At 41.4% G+C, this 20,110-nt stretch overlaps 1 long non-coding RNA gene across 1 annotated transcript in view; it reads left to right on the top strand.

Moving 5' to 3' along the window:
- The window catches only part of LOC134346190 (uncharacterized), a 116,461-nt gene extending 96,574 nt beyond the window's left edge, over window positions 1-19,887 (top strand). Inside the window, exon 3 of the long non-coding RNA XR_010017851.1 lies at window positions 19,765-19,887. This is a non-coding gene — a long non-coding RNA (uncharacterized LOC134346190). The remainder of the gene's footprint in view (window positions 1-19,764) is intronic.
- The last annotated feature ends 223 nt before the right edge of the window (window positions 19,888-20,110 follow it).

Below are 20,110 nucleotides of genomic sequence, written 5' to 3' on the forward strand. Positions count from 1 at the left end.
AATGCGGCTTTGTTGTGTTTTAACGCTGCAGAGAGTTTGCGCTAACAGTTTGTTTTACTTTAAAATGATGTTAACAGGGTTCTATTAGCCAATGGGTGGTTATGTATCGTTTTGCTTTCGGATGCCATGCTGTATGATATGACTGTGGACTGGGTTTTGGTGGGGAGTCGGAGGAGAGACGAGGAAGACCACGGACGTGTGGAGAGGCTCCGGTCGATCGCTCAGGGTGGTCCCGAGCCGTGAGTCGACGGAATTCGGGTGGTCGTCTGACGTCGAATTGAGCTCCAACGTAGCGCGCAAAGAACTTGGACTTTGATAAGTGTTGGCGCCTTTTTTTTTCATTACTTTCCTCTCTGTATCAAATGTATATTAATGTCATAGAATTAGTAATATCTATAAAGGGTATTTGTTAAAATTTACTGGGTGTGCTGGCTGATGATTGATGTTTGTGATTGATTCGGGCGGCGACCGACCCTGTGGGGAGTGTTGAGGTGAGTGCTGGGCTGGATTTCCCCTAGACATACACGAGCTAATATAACGGAACGTTACACTTTGAAGAAATAACAAGTAGGATAGACAAAAGAGAATCGGTCGATGTTGTGTACTTGGATTTTCAGAAGGCCTTTGACAAGAGGCTTCTTAACAAGCTACGAGCCCATGGTATTACACGAAAGATTCTAGCGTAGATAAAGTAAAAGCTGATTGACAGGAGGCAAATTGTGGGAATGAAGGGAGTCCTTTCCGGCTGGCTGTTGGTGACTACTGGTATTTCATAGGAGTCTGTATTATGTCAATGATTTGGATGATGGAATTGATGGCTTTGTTGCAAAGTTTGCAGACGATATGAAGATAAGTAGAGGGGCAGGTAGTTTTGAGGAAGTAGAGAGTCTAAAGAAGGACAGTTTAGGAAAATGGGCAAAAAAATGGCAGATGGAATACAGTGTTGGGAAGTGTATGGTCCATGCACTTTGATAGAAGAAATAAAAGTGTTAACCACTTTCTAAATGGAGAGAAAATGCAAAAACAAAACTTGGAAGTCCTTGTGCAGGATTCCCTAATTGTTAATTTGCAGATTAAGTCTGTGGTGAGGAAGGCAAATGTGATGTTTGCATTCAGTTCTAGAGGACTAGGATTTAAATGCAAGGATGTAATGTTGAAGCTTTATAAAGTACTGGTGAGGCCTCACTTGGAGTATTGTGAGCAAGTTTGGGCCCCTTATCTTAGAAAGGATGTGCTGAAACTGGGGAAGGTTCAGAGGAGGTTCACAACAATGATTCCAGAATTGAATGGCTTGTCATAGGAAGAGTGTTGGATGGCTCTGGGCCTATAGTCACTAGAATTCAGAAGAATGAAGGTTGACCTCATTGAAATCTATCAAATGGTGTTTGGCCTTGATAGAGTAGATGTGCAGAGGACGTTTCCTATGGCGGGAGAGTCTAAGACCAGAGGACACAGCCTCAGAATAGTGCGGTATCCTTTTAAAATGGCATGAAGGGATACGGGGAGAAGGCAGGAGATTGGGGCTGAGAGGAAAGTTGGATCAGCCATGATGAAATGGTGGAGCAGATGCGATGGGCCAAGTGGCCTAATTCTGCTCCTATATCTTATAGCCTTATGGCAGCAGATGGTAGAATCTGATAGGAGAGGAAGGTGGATCATGGAACTACGTAAGGGAGGTGGAGTGGGTCGAGGGCTTATGGAAAGGGGAGGGCTCCCTGTGGGAGGAGTTGTAGATTACAGCCGGATGGAGGAAGGGAAAGAATCAGGATGATGGGATGATGGGAATGTGAAAATCTTGGGGGATCAGGAGGGGAGGGAAAAGGGACAGAGAGGGATCAGGTTACCTGAAATGGGGAATTCATTGTTCGCACTGTTGGGTTGTAGACTATTCATACAGAATATAAGGTGCTGTTCCATTTTTTTTGTTTATCCTCAACTTGGCAGTGGAGGTGCTGAGGAGAGGCATGTTGGTATGGGAATGGGGAGGAGATCTAAGCCACAGAGGATGTACAAATGTGCTTAGGCTGTTTACTAGATGTCCGGCTAATGGAATCATTTACTTTCAAAGAAGTGCCTTAAACAGCAAGACAGCGGTGGACGTGAGGAGATTTAGGGAGGGAACTGAAGCAACAGCCACCACCTGCAAAGCTACTAGTCTCAGGATGATCCAAAGATCAGAACTAAAGGGGCACAAATCTCTCAGGGGTATAGTTCTTGGGGATTACAGAGAAAGGGGAGGGGCGAAGTCATAGAAGGTTTGAAATTGAGCATGGCGATTTTACATTAGCAGCCTTAGTTCATCCTGAACCAATAAGGGTTGGCAGGTCCTAGATTAATGGATGAATGAGACTTGGTGCAAGACTCCATATTTATAGAAAGAAGGCAGTAGTGGAAATGGAGCAGTGTAACCCAATGATGTCTGGCAAGATACTGTTCTTACTGAAAGAATCGGGGCTTATTGTCACTGACATATGTCATGAAATGTGTTGTACTGTGGCAGCAGTGCAGTGCAGGCATAACAAATCACTGTAAGTTACAATAAAGAAATAAAGAAGTTTTGCAAAAGAGGAACATTGAGGTAGTTTCCATGGGTTCATGGTTCGTACAGAAATCTGATGGTGGAGGGGACGAAGCTGTCCCTAAAACGTTGAGTGTGGATCTTCAGGCTCTGCATCTCCTCATGTGGGAATAGCAAGAAGAAGACATGTCACAGTTAGTGAGAATAGTTCACTGATTGAGGCACCAGCTCTTGATGATGTCCTTGACAGTGGTGAGGGTTGTGCCATGATGTCTACGATCCCCTGCAGCCTCTTACAATCCTGTGCATTGGAGTCACCACACCAGATGGTGATGGAACCAATCAGAATGGTCTCCACTGTACACCTCTTGAAATTTGCCTGAAACTTTGCTGACATATCAGATATCCGCACTGTTCCCTTCCGGTATGGCATAAAGCAGTGCGGGGTGTTGCCAGGGTGATTAGCAGCCTGGCACTCTGTGACATTAATGCTCTTTGCAAGGTCAATGGCCTCTTGACATCAATCAGAACTAACATTTTCAAATATAAATTCACTTTCCAAACCCTCATGTATTTGGAAAGCCAGGATTCATCAAATTGTGTTCAGAACGTTTAATGCACTGGTGGATCAGTTATATAATTTCCGTGTGCCCCTGTTTCCTTACAATATCCTTATCTTGCACTTAGAATTCCTTCCTGAGACTTTTCTGTGGTACATCTCAAAGCAGCTTTGTACTGCCTGATTATCTTCCGCTTCTGATATCACAGTGTATTGCCTGAGATCTGCTCAGTGAATTGCTTCTGTTCAAATAATTGCATGAGATTTTAACCGTGCGTCAGATGCAGACAGCAATCTCTCCTTTTTAGACTATAATTTGTAGTTTATTGCCTGTCAGGTTATAGAAGTGACCTTGGTCTTGAAATACTCTTATCTAGTTCTCAATTACTGGTCAATAGATTGTTACCACATCCATCTGTTGAAATAAGCATCTGAATGTTTAATTCAGGGATGTGACATCTGGTTCTTTTGACCCAGATACAAATTCACCTTCCTTAGTGTATTGAGGACAGTTACTCGACAACCCTGGCTTAGTGGGTTAACTTATGCATTTGAGTCAAAAGATGTGGGATCCAGGTCTTATTCAAGATCTATCCTGGGCCCAACATATTGATGTAATTACAAAGAAGGTTTGCTAGCGGCTATGTTCCATTAGGAGTTGGAATAAGTTTGGTATGTCACCAGAGTCTCAAATAAATTTCTACAGATGTACCATGGAGAGTATTTTGAATGGTTGCATCACAGTCTGGTATGGAGGTGTCAATGCACAGGATTGGATAAAGCTAGGAAGGGCCGGGGGTTGTAGACCCAACCACCTCCGTTATGGGCACTAGCACTATCAAGGACATCTTCAAAAGTTTGTGTTTCAAAAAGGTGGCATCCATCATGAAGGAACATTACCATCCGGGACATGCCCTCTTCTCATGACTACCATCAGCAAAGACATACAAGAGCCTGAAAACTCACACTCAATGAATTAGGAACTTCATCAGATTTCTACACAGTCCATGAACCGATGAACATTACTAAATTATTTTTCTCTATTCATTTACTTTGAAAAAATAGTCTTCATAATTTATGGGTTTTTGTATATTATACTGTACGGCTGCAGCAAAAGAGCAAATTCCATGACATACGCAATGATTCTGATTCTGAATCTGTTTCTACTGCCGTGCCCAGCTTCTGTGTGGAAAAGAGGGAGTTACTGTATAGAGTCATGCAACAAATGAACAGCTCTCGACCAGCCATCAGCTAGCCAAATGTACCAGCACTTGGTCCTTAGCCCACTGCCCCCTGGTGATTTAAATATTTGTCCTGATGCCTCTTAAATATTGTGAGTGCATCTGCCTATGTCACCCACTCAGGTCGTGAGTTCCTGAGTCCACCTACCTTCAGGATGAAACATATATTCTTCTTCAGACCCCCCGCGATTGGTTCTGGTATTGGTAATGTTTCTTACAGTCACGTGTGCTGAGATATAGTGAATAGGTCTCATTTGCAGATCATTCCACATGCAAGTACATTGAGTTAATAGAAACAAATTGTGGAATTATTGTAGTTACAGTGCAGGTAAAAGTACATTTGTTTTCTTTACCCGCATTTGAAGTCTTTTACTCCTAACCTTAAGCTGATGCCATTTTGTCTTATACAGTCCTGGGGAGAAGGTTCTAACTCTGTTATTACCTGTTATAAGTTTCAAGGTTGTTTATTGTCATTCTTCGGTAGACAGGTGTAAAGGAGAAGAAAATGATTGTTATTCTGGATCCAAAGCAGCATAAAAAAAATCACAATAAGCATTAAGAAAACAATAAAACAAAAACACAATTAGTGTTAGGATCCCCCTCAGTATCCTCTATACCGAGGAGAATAAACACAGCCTTTCTGAAATGTTCCATCAGAGCTAATATCCTGGCACATTCACAGAAGGGCATGGACAGTGGACATTTTGGGTCAAGACCCTTCACTTAGAATGTAGAATCCAGACCAGGGGTTCCCAACCTGGGGTCCACAGACACCTAGCTCAATAACATTGGTCCATGGCATAAAAAATGTTAGGAACCCCTGATCTAGACTGAAAGATAGAGGGGAGATGCTGTCTGTCCTGCTGAGTTGTTCCAGCAGAGTATTTGTTGCTCCAGATTCTCAGCATCAACATCTTGTATATCTCTTCTGCCCTCTCTCCATTTCAATCACTGCTGCACTGAAAGAGATTCTTTTGGATTAGCCGCTGGAAGATGTCAGCAGTACCCAACACCTGTCCGTACAGAAACAAGAGCTGGTTTCACATCCCCTGTATTGTTAAATCTGGCTCTTTTCCTACCAATGTTGCCTGATCTGCAGAGTCACCAGCAGCAGGAGTTTTTGTTTCCGCTGAGAAGTCTTCCTCGAATATAAAGATAAAAGCTAACCCAACTATGGCTACTTCAAATCCAGCCTGAGGACTTCCACACTCGACACAGATAAAGAGAGCAAGAAAAGCTTGCTTTGTTGCATGTTGATTACTATTGACCTAGATCAGAGTGCATGGGTGTTGACAGTAAACAAATTATCCTGATCTAGATGCTGAGCTGGGCTGCTGTGGTCTTCTTTCACCTCATCCCAACATCTTACCAGGATGTGCAGCTAACACAACCCAAATCCAACACATACGATCAGGTTCCCTGACCTTCCCCTTACTTGGTATAAATCATACAAGCTCTGTTTCAAGGAAAAAGATATGTTATTCCTCAGAAAGTGTTACAAATATATTTATAAACAAATTTCCATTTAGACTCATTTCCAACTGAAGAAACTGTGAATAGAATTGTCACAGAAATTATTCCATTTTGACCAGTTTCATTACTCTAATACTAATCCTTTATTCAATATGAATAATGTCTTGTAAAGTATTGCTCAACCAACATCACTCAGTAAAATCACTCAGGAGTTTGATAACTATGTGGATTAGAATAACACCAACACATTCGATGAGTATCAATGGAATAAAATTTTGGAAATAGAGCAAAAACTGTGTGTGTGTGTGTGTGCGTGCACATGCGCACATCTGGTCTGTTTGTTGTACACATGTAACTGTGCTTGCGTCTGTGTGCACATATGCGCATTGTCGTATGTGCTTGAGTACATACACATGTGTACACGTGTGTATATGCGTGTGCATGTTTGCTTGTATTCTATTTGGTCAATAGCACATTTCTGGAGCTTGCTCTGTGCAAGTTGGTGACCTATTTCCTGTCTTCAATAATGACTACACCTCCAAACATACTTCATAGCTCAATAGCCGATTATTCCTCGGAAAGGATTACAAATTTATTTCTGAACGGTGCAATTTCCAGCTGAAGAAACAGTGAATAGAATTGTCACAAAAATTACTTAATTTTTGTCTACTTCCATTACACTAATACTAATCCTTCATTGAATATGAATTGAAGCAATTGCTATAACATATCAGAAAGCTCTTGGTATCGATAGGTACTATGTATAAAACAATAAAGCGCACACAGTAGGTATTTAGTTGTGCAGTAAGTAGCAATCTTGGTTTTGAGTCAGATAGTTTTAAATACAATAGCCTTGGACCCAAATCTAGACTGCCTACCCAGTGCAGTACTAAATAGTCACAGGGTTGCTTTTTGGATGAGAAATTAAACTGAGATGGACGGCAATGAAGCTCTCACAAAGCATTTCCCTCTGAGCTAGATGAAGTAGGTTCTTTAAGCATTATTGAGTAGAGCTACTAGCACTTGATGTTTCAATCCCTATGGTAAGTCGGCACGCTTGATGTTGGTAGTGGGCTTGGAGTGGTGACAAGGAGGGAGGGTAGTTACGTCATCGAGGTCATCAGGTGGGCACTCTCCTTCTTTGACGTTTTGTTAATAAGCCCACGACATCTCCAGAAGGCTCAACGGTGCTACCTGGCATCCCAGATACACCCCCCTGAGTTCCATACCCTCCTGTCTTCACCTTGCAGCCCAGTTGTTGTCTTTCCTTTTAATCCAAATCCAATTGCTGCTTTCTTCTGCTGTATTTGACAAGGACTTGATTGCTTGTTGGAGGGAGTGACCACTCATCCCCATCTTCTTCAATAGACTGGTTGTAGATGTAGCAACGAATCCCCTGCAAACCACTTCTACTGGGAAAATTTTGGTCTTTCAGCCATCCTGGCAGCTTCAGTTGCCAGTTCAGAGTACTTGGTCTTTTTCCTGTCATAAGTTTCTTCGACACCATCTTCCCATGGTACTGTCACTTCCACAACATATGCCAGCTTGGCTGTTATGGACCACAGGACCATGTCTGGCCGGAGTGTTGTAGCCGCAATGTCTGGGGGAAACACAAGCTTTTTTTCCAAGTCCACATCCACTTTCCAATCCCGAGCACATAATTATCCCTCAAAAATATTAACAATAAGAAAAGCATTTTCTCTATGTAATAATTTCCATTGATGCAGCAAATTTATTTTTATTACCTGTGACTGAAAAGACCCTTGACTCGTTTCAACCTTCCATCTTTTATTGCCACATTGGCTGCACTGTGAACCAGCTACAAGCTACAAATCGGTTACTGGCCTTGACTAATTTGACAAGACTTGACAAACCCATGGCCTCCACCGCCAAGGTAGACTGTGGCAGTGTGTGCAGAGGAACGCTGCCACATCTGAGTTCCCTTCCAAGTCTCACTCCATCCTAAATTGGAGACATGTATATTGTTCTTGTTTTTCCTCTCCACGCCTTGTGGCACATCAGCCGCCAACCTTGCCATTTCTTTAGCATTTGTCTGTTTCTTACATGGCTGAGTTGCTAGCTCGATGCTCAAACCAGCATGGATAGAAAGCATGCAAGAAGCTGGCTGGATTTGAACCTGGGACCACTCGCCTCGAAGTCCGGCGCGGATGCCACCACACCACTGGCTGGTCATGTATAACACTGTTCTGTTATCATCACTGGGTCAGGACCTTGTAACTCACTCCACAAGAGCACAGTTGAGCTCCTTCACCAGAAGCACTGCAGCAGTTTAAGTGAATGGTTCACCCTGACCTCAGGTGGAGTGGGGGACTTGGAACTCACTCCACACAGCACACTTAAGCACCTTCACCAGAAGGACTGCAGTAGTTCAAGTCAACAGTTCACTCTGACCTCAACTAGGGATGGGCAATAAATGCTGCTGAGGCCTATGTTGCAAGAAAGAGTCGATTAAATCATTTTCAATTCAAATCAACAGTGAAATAATCAGGCTTTGTTGGTAAAATCATTGTGCTGGTGACTAATTTCTTCAAGAACAGAATTATTCATTGCACAGAATGCTTCAAATAAATTAAAGGTATGAAACTGTGGTGGGCTAGAGGGTAGCCACACATAATTTCTTTCCATGATGTTTCATAATACTGGCTTTTTATTATATTGCATATTTTATTGTTCTCAGAATTTTATTTCTCATTAAGAACTGAGCTTGGATGCGATATTGATTGCTATATGAACCTGGAATTCAAATGGTGGAAATCATTGCCTAGTTGCTTGCTTTAATCACACAACATGATCGCTGCTATGCATTGTGTTGTAGACTATTCTGAATGTTCGTTAACATGGAAGTTAAGATAACATCTTGCTCACCTGTGACCTCCTGAGCCAATGCATCCTGCTCTTCATTCAGGATGTTATTAGTGAAAGCAGCAGAAAAGATGAGTTCACTCTCAAGTTTGTACCAAGTAATACTTGCCATCTCTGTACCTTTGCCAACTTGTAGGAGTTGGTAGATCCAGGCTTGCTTGCAAGCTGCTCTAGCACATCTCTTCACAAATGAATAGGCACCCATTATTTCTATTCTGATTCTCAGAAGTGAAAGTTCAAATGACTCTTGAGTTGAAATTATACTGTGAATGATGCTTCTGTCAAGGCGTTCATCTCTTTCAGCATAATTGTCGGGCTAAAAGCCTTGTTGAAATATCAGACAAAAGCACTCCAACCCAAATTATCTGAGACGTGACTTGAATGAGAAAAGATGTGCTTTCATTGGATTAGGAACCCTTGCAGTCATTTGCATTGATGACATCAATCATGTTCTGGAGTATTATCACCTGCATTAGTTCCAGGGAAACAATGCTATTTCTCTTCCTTCCACAGATTTCTGCCTCGCATTCATTAAAACTGAATTTTGTCCAGATCATTTAATGTATTTTGCTAGTGAATGCAGTGCTCATTCATTCGTTCTGAAGAACATATTTACATCCACAGAAACAGAGAAATAACTAATCTAATTTCCCTTTTAAACAGATGGTGCTGTGTTGGGAAAAAAAAACTAAATTCCTGTGTCTTGCTCTCTAATTAAAGCCATTCGCAATGAGGCAAGAGATGATTAAATAGAGACTAGAGGGACACAGTTAAAAAGTTAAACTAAATCTCTCAGGCTCAAGCTTTCTTGTGAAGAACAAGTTACAGAATAAAAGGGAGCTACCTACGAGGTTACCGACCTTTGTGGATCTTCAGAATTCTATACAATGGAGAACTGTGGATGCTCGGTCAGTGAGTATATACAGGGTTGAGATCAATGGATTTAAGGGCACTACGAGACGCAGGGATTGGAAAGCTGCTTCATTGCCTTTTGGGGTTGAGACAAAATTCATTTGGATGAAAATCTTGTTTTCTCTGAATTTGGAATGAAATAATGTAAATGAGAGAATTGCTTTGCATACACTTAGTGTATTTGATTTCAAAATGTTTGCCTAATTGATTGGAAACCTCTTGGCTAGCTTTGTTTATGTTCTTTGGAGATTGAGAGATTTACTTGTTGGATATAAAATGATGAGGGGCATAAATATGGAGGAAAAAGGTCACAAATTTATCTGCAGTGAAGTTAATATTTGGAGTCATTGATATAAAGTGATTGAGATTTTTTGGGCATTTGTGAAGAATTTTTTTCAACCCAAGGAATAGACAATTTACTGAAGGAACATAATGGGATGAGTATCACTTTGTGCGGGAAGGTGGGGAGGGGGGCTGGGGAGGTACCATCAAAGTTTTGGGTTGAAACTCTGCTTGAGGTCTTAAGTTCAGCATCTGTTGTCACTTGTGTTTTCTTGTCTGAGAATTGTAGGAGTCAAGAACTCACTGACAGGAAGGGAGTTAAGGGTGGAATTTTTGTTTGCACTTATAATGTTCTTGGATGAATATAGTAATGAATCCATCACTAAGAACCCTCACCATCGGACATGTCCTCTTCTCATTACTACCATCAGGGATGTTGTACAGAAGCCTAAAGACCCATACACAATAGTTTAGGGACAGTTTCTTCACCTCCAGCATTAGATTTCTGAACAGTCCATGAACCCATGATCAGTACCTCATGATTCCTTTTCTCTGTTTAGTATTTATTTATTTTGTAATTATTGGTAATTTTTATGTCTTTGCACTGAATATTGCTGCAAAACAATAATAAACTTGATTCTGATTCTGTGCACTTGAGAGCCATAAACTACAAGGCTACAAACCAGGAGCTGGTGGGTTTGGCCCAGGTAATTACATCAGTTTTCAAGGGCATTGCAGGGCAAGATATCCTTCTTATGTGCCATAAACTTCCAAATTGTGATGAGTTTATGATGCAGTTTGACTAAAGCAAGCCGGCAGAAATCTGGCCAGCAATTTTATTGTTGACATGTTGGAATGGAAATAGGATTCCCATTCATTCATTTGGATGAAAATCTTGTTTTCTCTGAATTTGGAATGAAGTGATGTAAATGAGAGAATTGCTTTGTGTGTTAGTGTGTTCAATTTTCCAAATTCCCATTCCCATTCTCATTCTGACATGTCGGTTCATGGCCTTCTCTTGTGTCAAGATGAGGCCACACTCAGGGTGGAGGAGCAACATCTTATATTCCGTCTGGGTAGCCTCCAACTTGATGGTATGAATATCGATTTCTCCTTCTGGTAAAAAAAAAATCCCTCCCCCTCCCCTCTTCTTCTATTCCCCACTTTGGCCTCTTACCTCTTCTAATCTGCCTATCACCTCCCCCTGGTTCCCTCCTCTTTCCTTTTCTCCTATGGTCCACTCCCATCTCCATTTAGATTCCTTCCTCTCCAGCCCTTTATCTTTCCTACCCACTTGGCTTCAGCTAGCACCTTCCAGATAGTCCTCATTCTCCTCCCCTCAGCTTTTTATTCTGTCATCTTCCCCCTTCCTTTCTTGTCCTGAAGAAGAGCCTTGGCCTGAAATGTCGACTGTTTATGCATTCCCATAGATGCTTCCTGACCTGCTGAGTCCCTACAGCATTCTGTGTGTGTTGTTTTGGATTTCCAGCCTGTGCAGAATTTCTCATGGTTATGATTTCTACATCAATGCTTCTGAGATGAAACTTCGGAAATCAAACCATAATGTATACCCTGTGCCTCATAATGAATCAACTGAAAGTCGTTAATTTTATCAGACTGCATACTGGCTCAAGAAACAACCTGTATATCAATCGATCAAGAAAAAGAATCCACTTTGTTGCAGTAGCAGAGAGGTTTTGAGATTCTGTAGAACTATTAACAATATAAATGTTTATCTCAAAAGACCATGCCATCTGCTCCAGCCAAACATTGCCAGCTACCCACTTGCTTAGTAACTGTAGAAACAATAGCCTTGGCTCCAGCCTGCAATGAAATAGTTTCACTCTTGCTTGTGAGTTGAAGTTGTTGGCCTGTTTTCGTGACTCTTGCAGATGAGCATACATGTGCAAGTTACATCAAAGCAGAAAGTGGTGACTTCATCAATATAGAGCTACAAAGACAGGGACATTTCAGCCACGTGGAGAAATTGGCTGGGCTGAGTTTGTTTTCCTTGGAATGCAGGTTGAGAAAAGATGTAATAGCATGTGTCCAGACATGAGTGCACATGAAAAGATCAATAAAGAAGAGTTACGGATTTAAAATAATTTGTGGAGGTTTTATAGGACGATTGATGAGGAATTTGAAGCTCACTTGACGAAAGACTGGAAAAACACTCAGCATCATTAAAGATTGAACAATTGATACTATAACCTATAGCTAATATAGCCCTGGACACTGGAGTTCAAAGTTCAATTCCAGCACTGCCTATAAGGAGTTTGTACACTCTCCCTGTGACAGCGTAAGTTTTCTCTGCAGGCTCTGGCTTTCCCCAACAGCCCAAAGGTTTACTAGTCACTAGGTTAATTGGTCATTGTAAATGGACCTGTGATTGGGCCGGGGTTAAACAGATGGGTTGCTGGGCGGTGCAGCTCGGCGGGCCAGAAAGGCCTGTTCAACGCTGTATCTCAAAATAAAATTAAAATCAATCTGTATAAGGCTACAGGTTGACGAGGAAGAGGTGGTTTGGAGTCTTCCTCTGCAGACATGGCCATTATGGACTGAATGGCTTCCTTTAGTACAATAAATTTCTGTGATTACATTTCGAGTGTTGGACGAGATTTCAGAATCAGAATCAGGTTTATTATCACTGCCATAAGCTCTGCTGTGAAATTTATAGAGCAATACATAAAATAAACAATTATGATGAAAAAATATATAATTTCATAAGTCATACAGAGAAGACAGATTTTCGATGAAAATGTCTTCACAAAAGGGATATGAAAAATTCTACAAAAGTGCTACTTCTATTTCTTTCATATTGACACTGTTTGACATTAGCATTATGACTGCAGTGCATGTGAATCATAACATTAAAAGTGGCTTTGAAAAGAACAAGAGATGCCCTGTTAACCTTTTGGAAGTTCCATGCTGGGACCCTTACCTGCATGGTGGTTGTATGTCTGTGGCAAATGTTGGAAAGTACATTCACAGTTGGAGTAAATAAAAAATACAACAAATCCTGCTCTGATCTTCTGATCATTTGATTTCCTGTTTTGAAGAGTTCCATGGAAGGTTATAAACCTGAAACATGAAACCTGGTTCTCTTTCCACATTTAGTACCTGAACTGTTGAATGTCTCCAGCATTTACTTTTTGCAAGCTAGATTTTTTGTATCTTCATCATTTCGTTTCCTTGTTAAAATATTTCAGCAATACAAAGTGCAAACTCAATGTCCCAATGGTTCAACTTGTTCAATTTAATGTTGGGGAATATATATAGTGTACAAACTGAAATTCTTACTCTTCACAGACATCTATGAAACAGACAGAAAAGGAAACACAAAGAATGAATGATAGAAAAACATTAGAATCCCAAAGGCCCCCTCCCCTCCTACACACAAGCATCAATCCTTCCCCTCCCCTCTCTCCACTCATTCCAGCAAAATGCATCAGAACCCCCTCCACCCTCCAAGCAATAGCAAGCACCCATAGACCATGATCTATAGACCATCAAAAACTACCATCCATCCTAACACCTCGACATCCCAACAGGCTCTCTCTCTCACTAAAGTCAGAGAGAGAGAGAGACATCGTTCCTGCCACAGTGAGCGGGAAGGCCAACAGCTCGCTGTTTCTACGTTACAGTCTGTGGCGTCACTTATTTCAAGTTCCTCGAGAATCAGCAGACGCTCCCCTACCATCGAGAGAGAGTGAAAGCAATTGCTCGAGTGCAGAGGCATCTGACAGTCTTGCCTGCAGCCTCGATATTACGATCTCCCGTGACGCTTCAGTCAGTGACATCAGCGAGGAACGGGGTTGTCCACAAGGCCGCATCCCAATGGTGCACATCTTGTAAGCCACTCCTGGAGATCCCGAAATGCAGGCCACTCGGTGAGCCCCAAAGAGCAAGAACCCACCATCCACGAAGAACCGTAGTTTGAGCGCAGCTGTAGATGATGGACTCCTACAGGCCCTCAGCTACTTTGAAGGAGAAAACAGACATGAGAACAGGGGATTTAAGCTGTTCCACAGATCACCTCGGTCCTCAATAACCTTTGGCACTTGTTTGCAAAACATTTTGCGTTATAAGTTAAATTGAGAGTTAGGCTATAGACAAGGCAAGTGACCCTAAAGAACTTCAACATTAGCTGGCTTTGTCTATTACTGCATAAAGCTCCCAAAGAGACAAAAGAATTCTCTTAATTAAGATCAAACAAGGAAATGGCAATTTGCATTTTAACATCAATCACCAATATTTATTTGCTACAGATTTATTTTGAATCTATAAAGAGAATACATAGTACACTGTTTTATAGTAAAATCAGCTATAAGGTCTAATGAGTTTTGATGAATGTAACTGGCTATCTTTAAGGACAATAATATTTTAATGCAATTTTTAGTCAATGAAGAAGTAAAACAATCTCATTGGGTCAGAACTGTCATTCAACTGGAGTCAATCAGCTTCTTAATGTTTCTTCTAATAGCATCATTTATTGGGCTTCAACTCACACGCCAATTGGTCTCATTGGCAAAAACTGTGCCAAGTTCAAATCACTATGTATCATATATTATATTGAAATAATTCATTGTTTTGAATAAACTCTTCCTGGGCTTTCAGCTGGGTACAGGTATAGATTTTAATCGATGTTTCGATGACAATTTCTGCCTTCTTCATCAGGGGTGATGCCTAGGTATGTTTAGACCTGTGGTATTTATACCCTATTATCCATCCCTTCTGATCGGTTAATCCTCATCCATTCAGGCTTCTGGGACCACTTAAGGACACCATTGAAATAAAACTAAATGAAAAGAATTTTAGCAAAGACGAAGTCTTGCTGTAAGTAAGAACTGGAATTTGATTGCAAATAAGGTGGAACAGTGGAAACCTGATTGGATGAGGACTAACCAATCAGGAGGGGCTGACTACAGGGGTATAAATACCACCAGACTAGACATGTCAGGCATCATCGCTGATTAAGATTGCAGAGTTTGTCATCGAAATGTCAGTTAAAACCGATACCTATACCCAGCTGGAAGCCCGAGAAGAGTTTATTCGAAATAATAAATTATTTCAATATAATGTATGATACATCATGATTTGAACTATGACTGGCTGCCTCACCATCTGGTATGGAGGTGGCTACAGCACAGCATCGAAGTAAGCTGCAGAGGGCGATGAAATTAGTCAGCTCCATCATGCACTAGCCACTGTAGTATCCAGGACATCTTCAAGGAGCTGTGCCTCAGAAAGGTGGTGTCCATCATTAAAGTTCCCATTACCCAGGACATGTACTCTTTTCACTGTTACCATCAGGAAGGAGGTACAGAAGCTTGAAGGCACACACTCAGCGATTTAGGAACAACAACTTCCCCTCAGCCATCCGATTGCCCAATTTCTGAATATATACACATACTGTAATTCAGTTTTTCTCTATATTTATCAGGTATTGCATAGTACCGCTGCCACAGAGTTAACAACTTGCACAACATATGCCGGTGATATTAAACTTGACTTTGATTTTTTTTCTGTGAAAAATATATTTTCCACAGCAAATGTATGTTCCAAACATGTAACCCAAGAGTGACACTGATTTAAAACCTTAGGGGAAATTGGGAGCTGAATTTTCTCTACAGCATCTGCCCAGGAGTTGTGGAAGCATGTTAAATATTGACCTCATGGTGTAGACAACATGTAGACATAGAGCAGTTATAATGCATTCAGCTGTTAATGAACACAAATTACTTCACGCTCTTTTGTGCAAATACTGGGAGGAAGCCAACCTCACAGCTTACAGTCTCTGCAGGAGATTTCGGACCACTGTCAGGATGAAATATTGTTTTGTGAGAATTGGGCACCATTTGCTCAGGACAACATCCATCAGATCAGCTTAATACTTGAGCAAGCAGGACATGGACTTCATCTATCAAAGTGACATCAAAAAAGAAAACTTTTCAGAAAGGTTTCCAAAATAAATCACTGTGAATTTTCAGTTCAGTGGGGATGGGAAAGAATTTACAAAATCAAAGAACATCAGCAAGATAGGGAGAATGCATGAAGTAATGATGCATTTCCAACGTGAAACAACGTACTAATCCCTCTAAACTCGATTACCACATTGGCCGCTGATTTGCTCAGTATACCCGGGAGGTAATCAAACCTGACAGTAAAACTAGCTGTCCTGATATTTCCAAATTTATCTTTAATCCTCTTTTGAACAAGAGTGTAATATTTGCATTTTTTCAGTTTTGAAAGTTACTCTGTTGACTAGACAACTTCTCTTGATGCCTGGTGAGTGATTATCACAGTATTTCACTTAATATAGTAGGCCTTGAGAAACTCATCTTCACTTGGCTGGTAAGACACTGGTCAATCTTCATGGCTTTGTCTGCTATCGTCAACAGGATCCAAACAGGACAAGAACAGCATGGCTATTTAAAGCTTGAGTGCTGAATCAAAATTGCCTTTCTGCCTGTGAAAGCAGTGAAATAGTGGAAATACTGCCTCACATTATTACACCCTGTTAGAATATTATCACTAGTGTTGCCCATCCATGTAGACACCATGACCAAGAAAGCCCACCAGCACCTCTACATCCTTAGGAAGATAAGGAAATTTGGCATACTCATTTCGACCCTCAACAATCTTTACCGATGCATGCTATCTGGATGTATTATGGCGTGGTCTGGTAATTGTTCTGGCTGTGATGGCAGGAAACTGCAGAGAGCTATGGACACAGCCAAGCACCTTATGGAAACCAGCCTCCTCTCCATGCACTGCTTCAGTAATGTAGCCATCAGAATCAAAGACCCCACCGACCTGGACTTTATCTCTTCTCCCTCTTCCCATTGGATAGAAAATACAAAAGCCTGGAAAAAATGTACCTCCTGACCCAGAGACATCTTCTATCCTTTTCTGATGCGACCATTGAATGGCTCTTGAACTTGACTTTACAATCTACCATGTCAAGCCCTTGCACCTTATTTTCTGGCAGCACCACATTTTCTCTGTAACTGCCACGCTTTATTCTGCATTCTATTGTTGTTTTCCCTTGTACTGCCTCAGAGCACTGATGTGATGAAATGGTCTGTATGGATGGCATGCCAGAGAATCATATGCAGCACAGAAATAGTACCTTCATCCCAACTAGTCTATGCTGACCAAGATGTCCCAGCCAAGCCAGTCACATTTGGTAGCAATTGGCCCATAACCTTCTAAACCTTTCCAGTCCATGTACTTATCCAAATGTCTTTTGAAAGTTGCTTTAAAAAGCAAAACTAAATTATTCAATGTGTGCCTCGATACATATGACAATATAAAACCAATTTATATCCTGCCTTCTGTGAAAAACCTGACGAAGATTTTATTTACTTATCCCATCATGCCTACTGGTGCACAAGCTACTGACAGCACTCTCCAGAGTCTTCTGTTCTGGGCCAGTGTTCCAAGTTATCCCAGGTGTAGCCCATCTTCTCCTTCCTCTCCCAGGGATGAGGTCTTTGGAGCTTCTGTTAGCATTTCTGTAGCACTGGGTTTTTTACAGGATGGGGTTGCTAGCTCCATGCCCAACCTTCGTCCTTTCACAGCCAGGCTTGGGATCGTTCATGGCGGGGTTTGACGGAGATATGCTAATGCTAAGCTTTTCCTCCAAAGTGAAACTGATTACATACATCTATTTTAAATGCTGGTTCAGCCGTATGTATGAAGTGGAAGAGTCGTCTAGTTGGATCCGTGTGCAGTGGTCAACACCAACCAATAGAGAGTCCCTTATGAGAACATCACAATCAACTCAAGATCGCACGAGTTCAAAGTTCAAAATAAATATATTATGAAAATACATGTACGTCACCATATACTACGCAGAGATTTGTTTTCTTACAGGCATTCACATTAAAGAAACATAATAGAATCAATGAAAGCTAGACACAGCAAAGACAGACAATTTATCTTATTTTGTTTGGAGAGATAGTGTGGACCAAGCCATTCCAGCCTTTCAAGCCACATCACCCAGCAACCCACCGATTTAACTGTAGCATAATCACAGGACAATTAAAAATGACCAATTAACCCCCTAGCCAGCATGTCTTTGGACTGTGGAAGGAAACTGGATCTCCCGGAGGAAACCCGCACACTTTGGGAAGGAATGTACAAACTTTCTTACACAGGATGCTGGAATTTAACCTCAAATTCTGGCACCCTGAGCTGTAGTAGTGTTGTGTTAACCACTATGCTACCGTGGCGCCCAGACAGCCAACGTGTAAAAGACAACAAACTGAGCAAATACAAAAAAAGGCAATAATAAAAAAAATAATAAGTATTGAGAGCATGAGTTGTAGAATTCTTGAAAGTGAGTCCATGGGTTGTGGGATCACTTCAGTTCTGTGGTGAGTGAATAACTTCAAGAAAGTGATGGTTGAGTATTAATAACTCAAAGACTCAAGATTCAAAGTATCAAAGTATATATGCAGTATACAACCTGAGAATTGTCTTCCCACAGACAGCCACAAAACAAAGAAAACTATAGAATCCATTCAAAGAGAAATATCAAACCTTCACATGCAAAAAAAGAACAGATGAGACAAAAGGCAAAAAAGGAGTGAACGATACAGAATATAAAAAAAAACCAAACCACCAACGTCATTGAGAGAGCAAGACAGAAAGAAGTAGTTTCGTGAACTGTCCGAAGGACGTCACGTTTGGTTGCATTGTTCTTTGGCATCATCTTCTTCCAACTGTTCTTGAACCCAGTGTTGTGGGATCTAAGAGCTTCTGATGCCAACGTGGAGAAGAGAGCATGGTCTGAATGGTGGAGGTCCTTGATGATTGATGCTGCTTTCCCATGACAGCACTCCTTCTGCTAGTCACTAGCACATCTCCACCTCCTACTTCATCTTTCTCAGTAACTTGGGGACGCAAGTGATCTATAACAGCTCATTTATGTTCAAAGTCACTCAAAAGTTACCTCTTCATTTAAAACTCAAGCAGTCATCCCTGAGTTAACCATGACCTTGGTTGCCTTCTTTGGAGAGCTCCAATGCAATGTTCTAACTTTGAGCCTCCATGAGTAGACCTGCACTTTGTTTTGAAAATGCCTCATTGATCCTTTGATAACTCTTATACGATTTGCAGGCAGATGGAAAGTTTGTCGGTTTAGTTAAGAATCTATTTTTTTTTAACCTAAAGCATTTGGCATAAAGTGCAGATTACAAAGGCATTATCAAATGAATTAGTGATCTATGAGCATAGAACTCCAGCATGAGGTGTTAAACGAAAGCTCTATCTGATACCCAAGGTCCTATAAACTCAGAATATCCCAAGTACCCCACAGCCACTGAGGCTGCTGCAGCACAGCAAGATCCCATAGGCAGTAATGTGATAATGAACAGACAACCAAATGTTGGCCCATGCAGTGGGCCAGATTCCCTCTTTAGATCATGGACCATAAGATAATGGAGCAGAATTATGCCATTCAGCCCATTGATTTGCTCCATGGCTGATTTGTTTTCCGTCTCAAACCCATTCTCCCTACACCTTTGACACCCTTTCTAATCAAGAGCCTATCACCCTCCACTTTAAATATACCTAGTGACTTGACCTTCACACCTGTCTGTGACAATGAATTCACAGATATACCATCCTCTGACTAAAGAAATTCCTTGTTACTTCTGTTCTAAAGGCTCGCTCACTGTTGGAAACATCCTCTCTACAGCCACTCTATCTAGACCTTTCAATGTTTGACAGGGTTCAATGAGATTCCCCCCCCCCCCCCCAACTCTTCTAAACTCTAATGAGTACAGACTCTGGGGAGTCAAATGGTACATATATATAATTAGCTGTCGTATCTAGAGTCACTAAGCCCATGTGCTTTCTGTTTAATCTTGTCACTCTGGGTTTTTCAGCTGACTGTGATCATTTAAAGCTGATTCCCAAGAGGAGCAGATCACAGGATCGTTGTGGGTTTCGAGAATGAATTGGCTCACGGTGTCGCTCAGTCAAGCGACTGATGTTCAGTTGGAATTCCTAGGAATAAACTCTTTGAATAAACTCTTGCTTCTATCTCAATGTGGGAGTCTGTCATTCCTACGTACCTGGCTTCAGTCATTTATCAGCGCATGCCGTGACATTCAGAGAACAAAAGGAGTTGCCTCGATGCAATACCTGATCTGAAAGGTGAGTACTAGATCCCTGTGTTCTCAGGAAGAGCCCTCAGACTCACAATCTTCTACCTCAGAATCAAGCACACTA

Source organism: Mobula hypostoma, chromosome 5 (genome assembly GCF_963921235.1).
Source record: "Mobula hypostoma chromosome 5, sMobHyp1.1, whole genome shotgun sequence".
NCBI lineage: Eukaryota > Metazoa > Chordata > Chondrichthyes > Myliobatiformes > Myliobatidae > Mobula > Mobula hypostoma.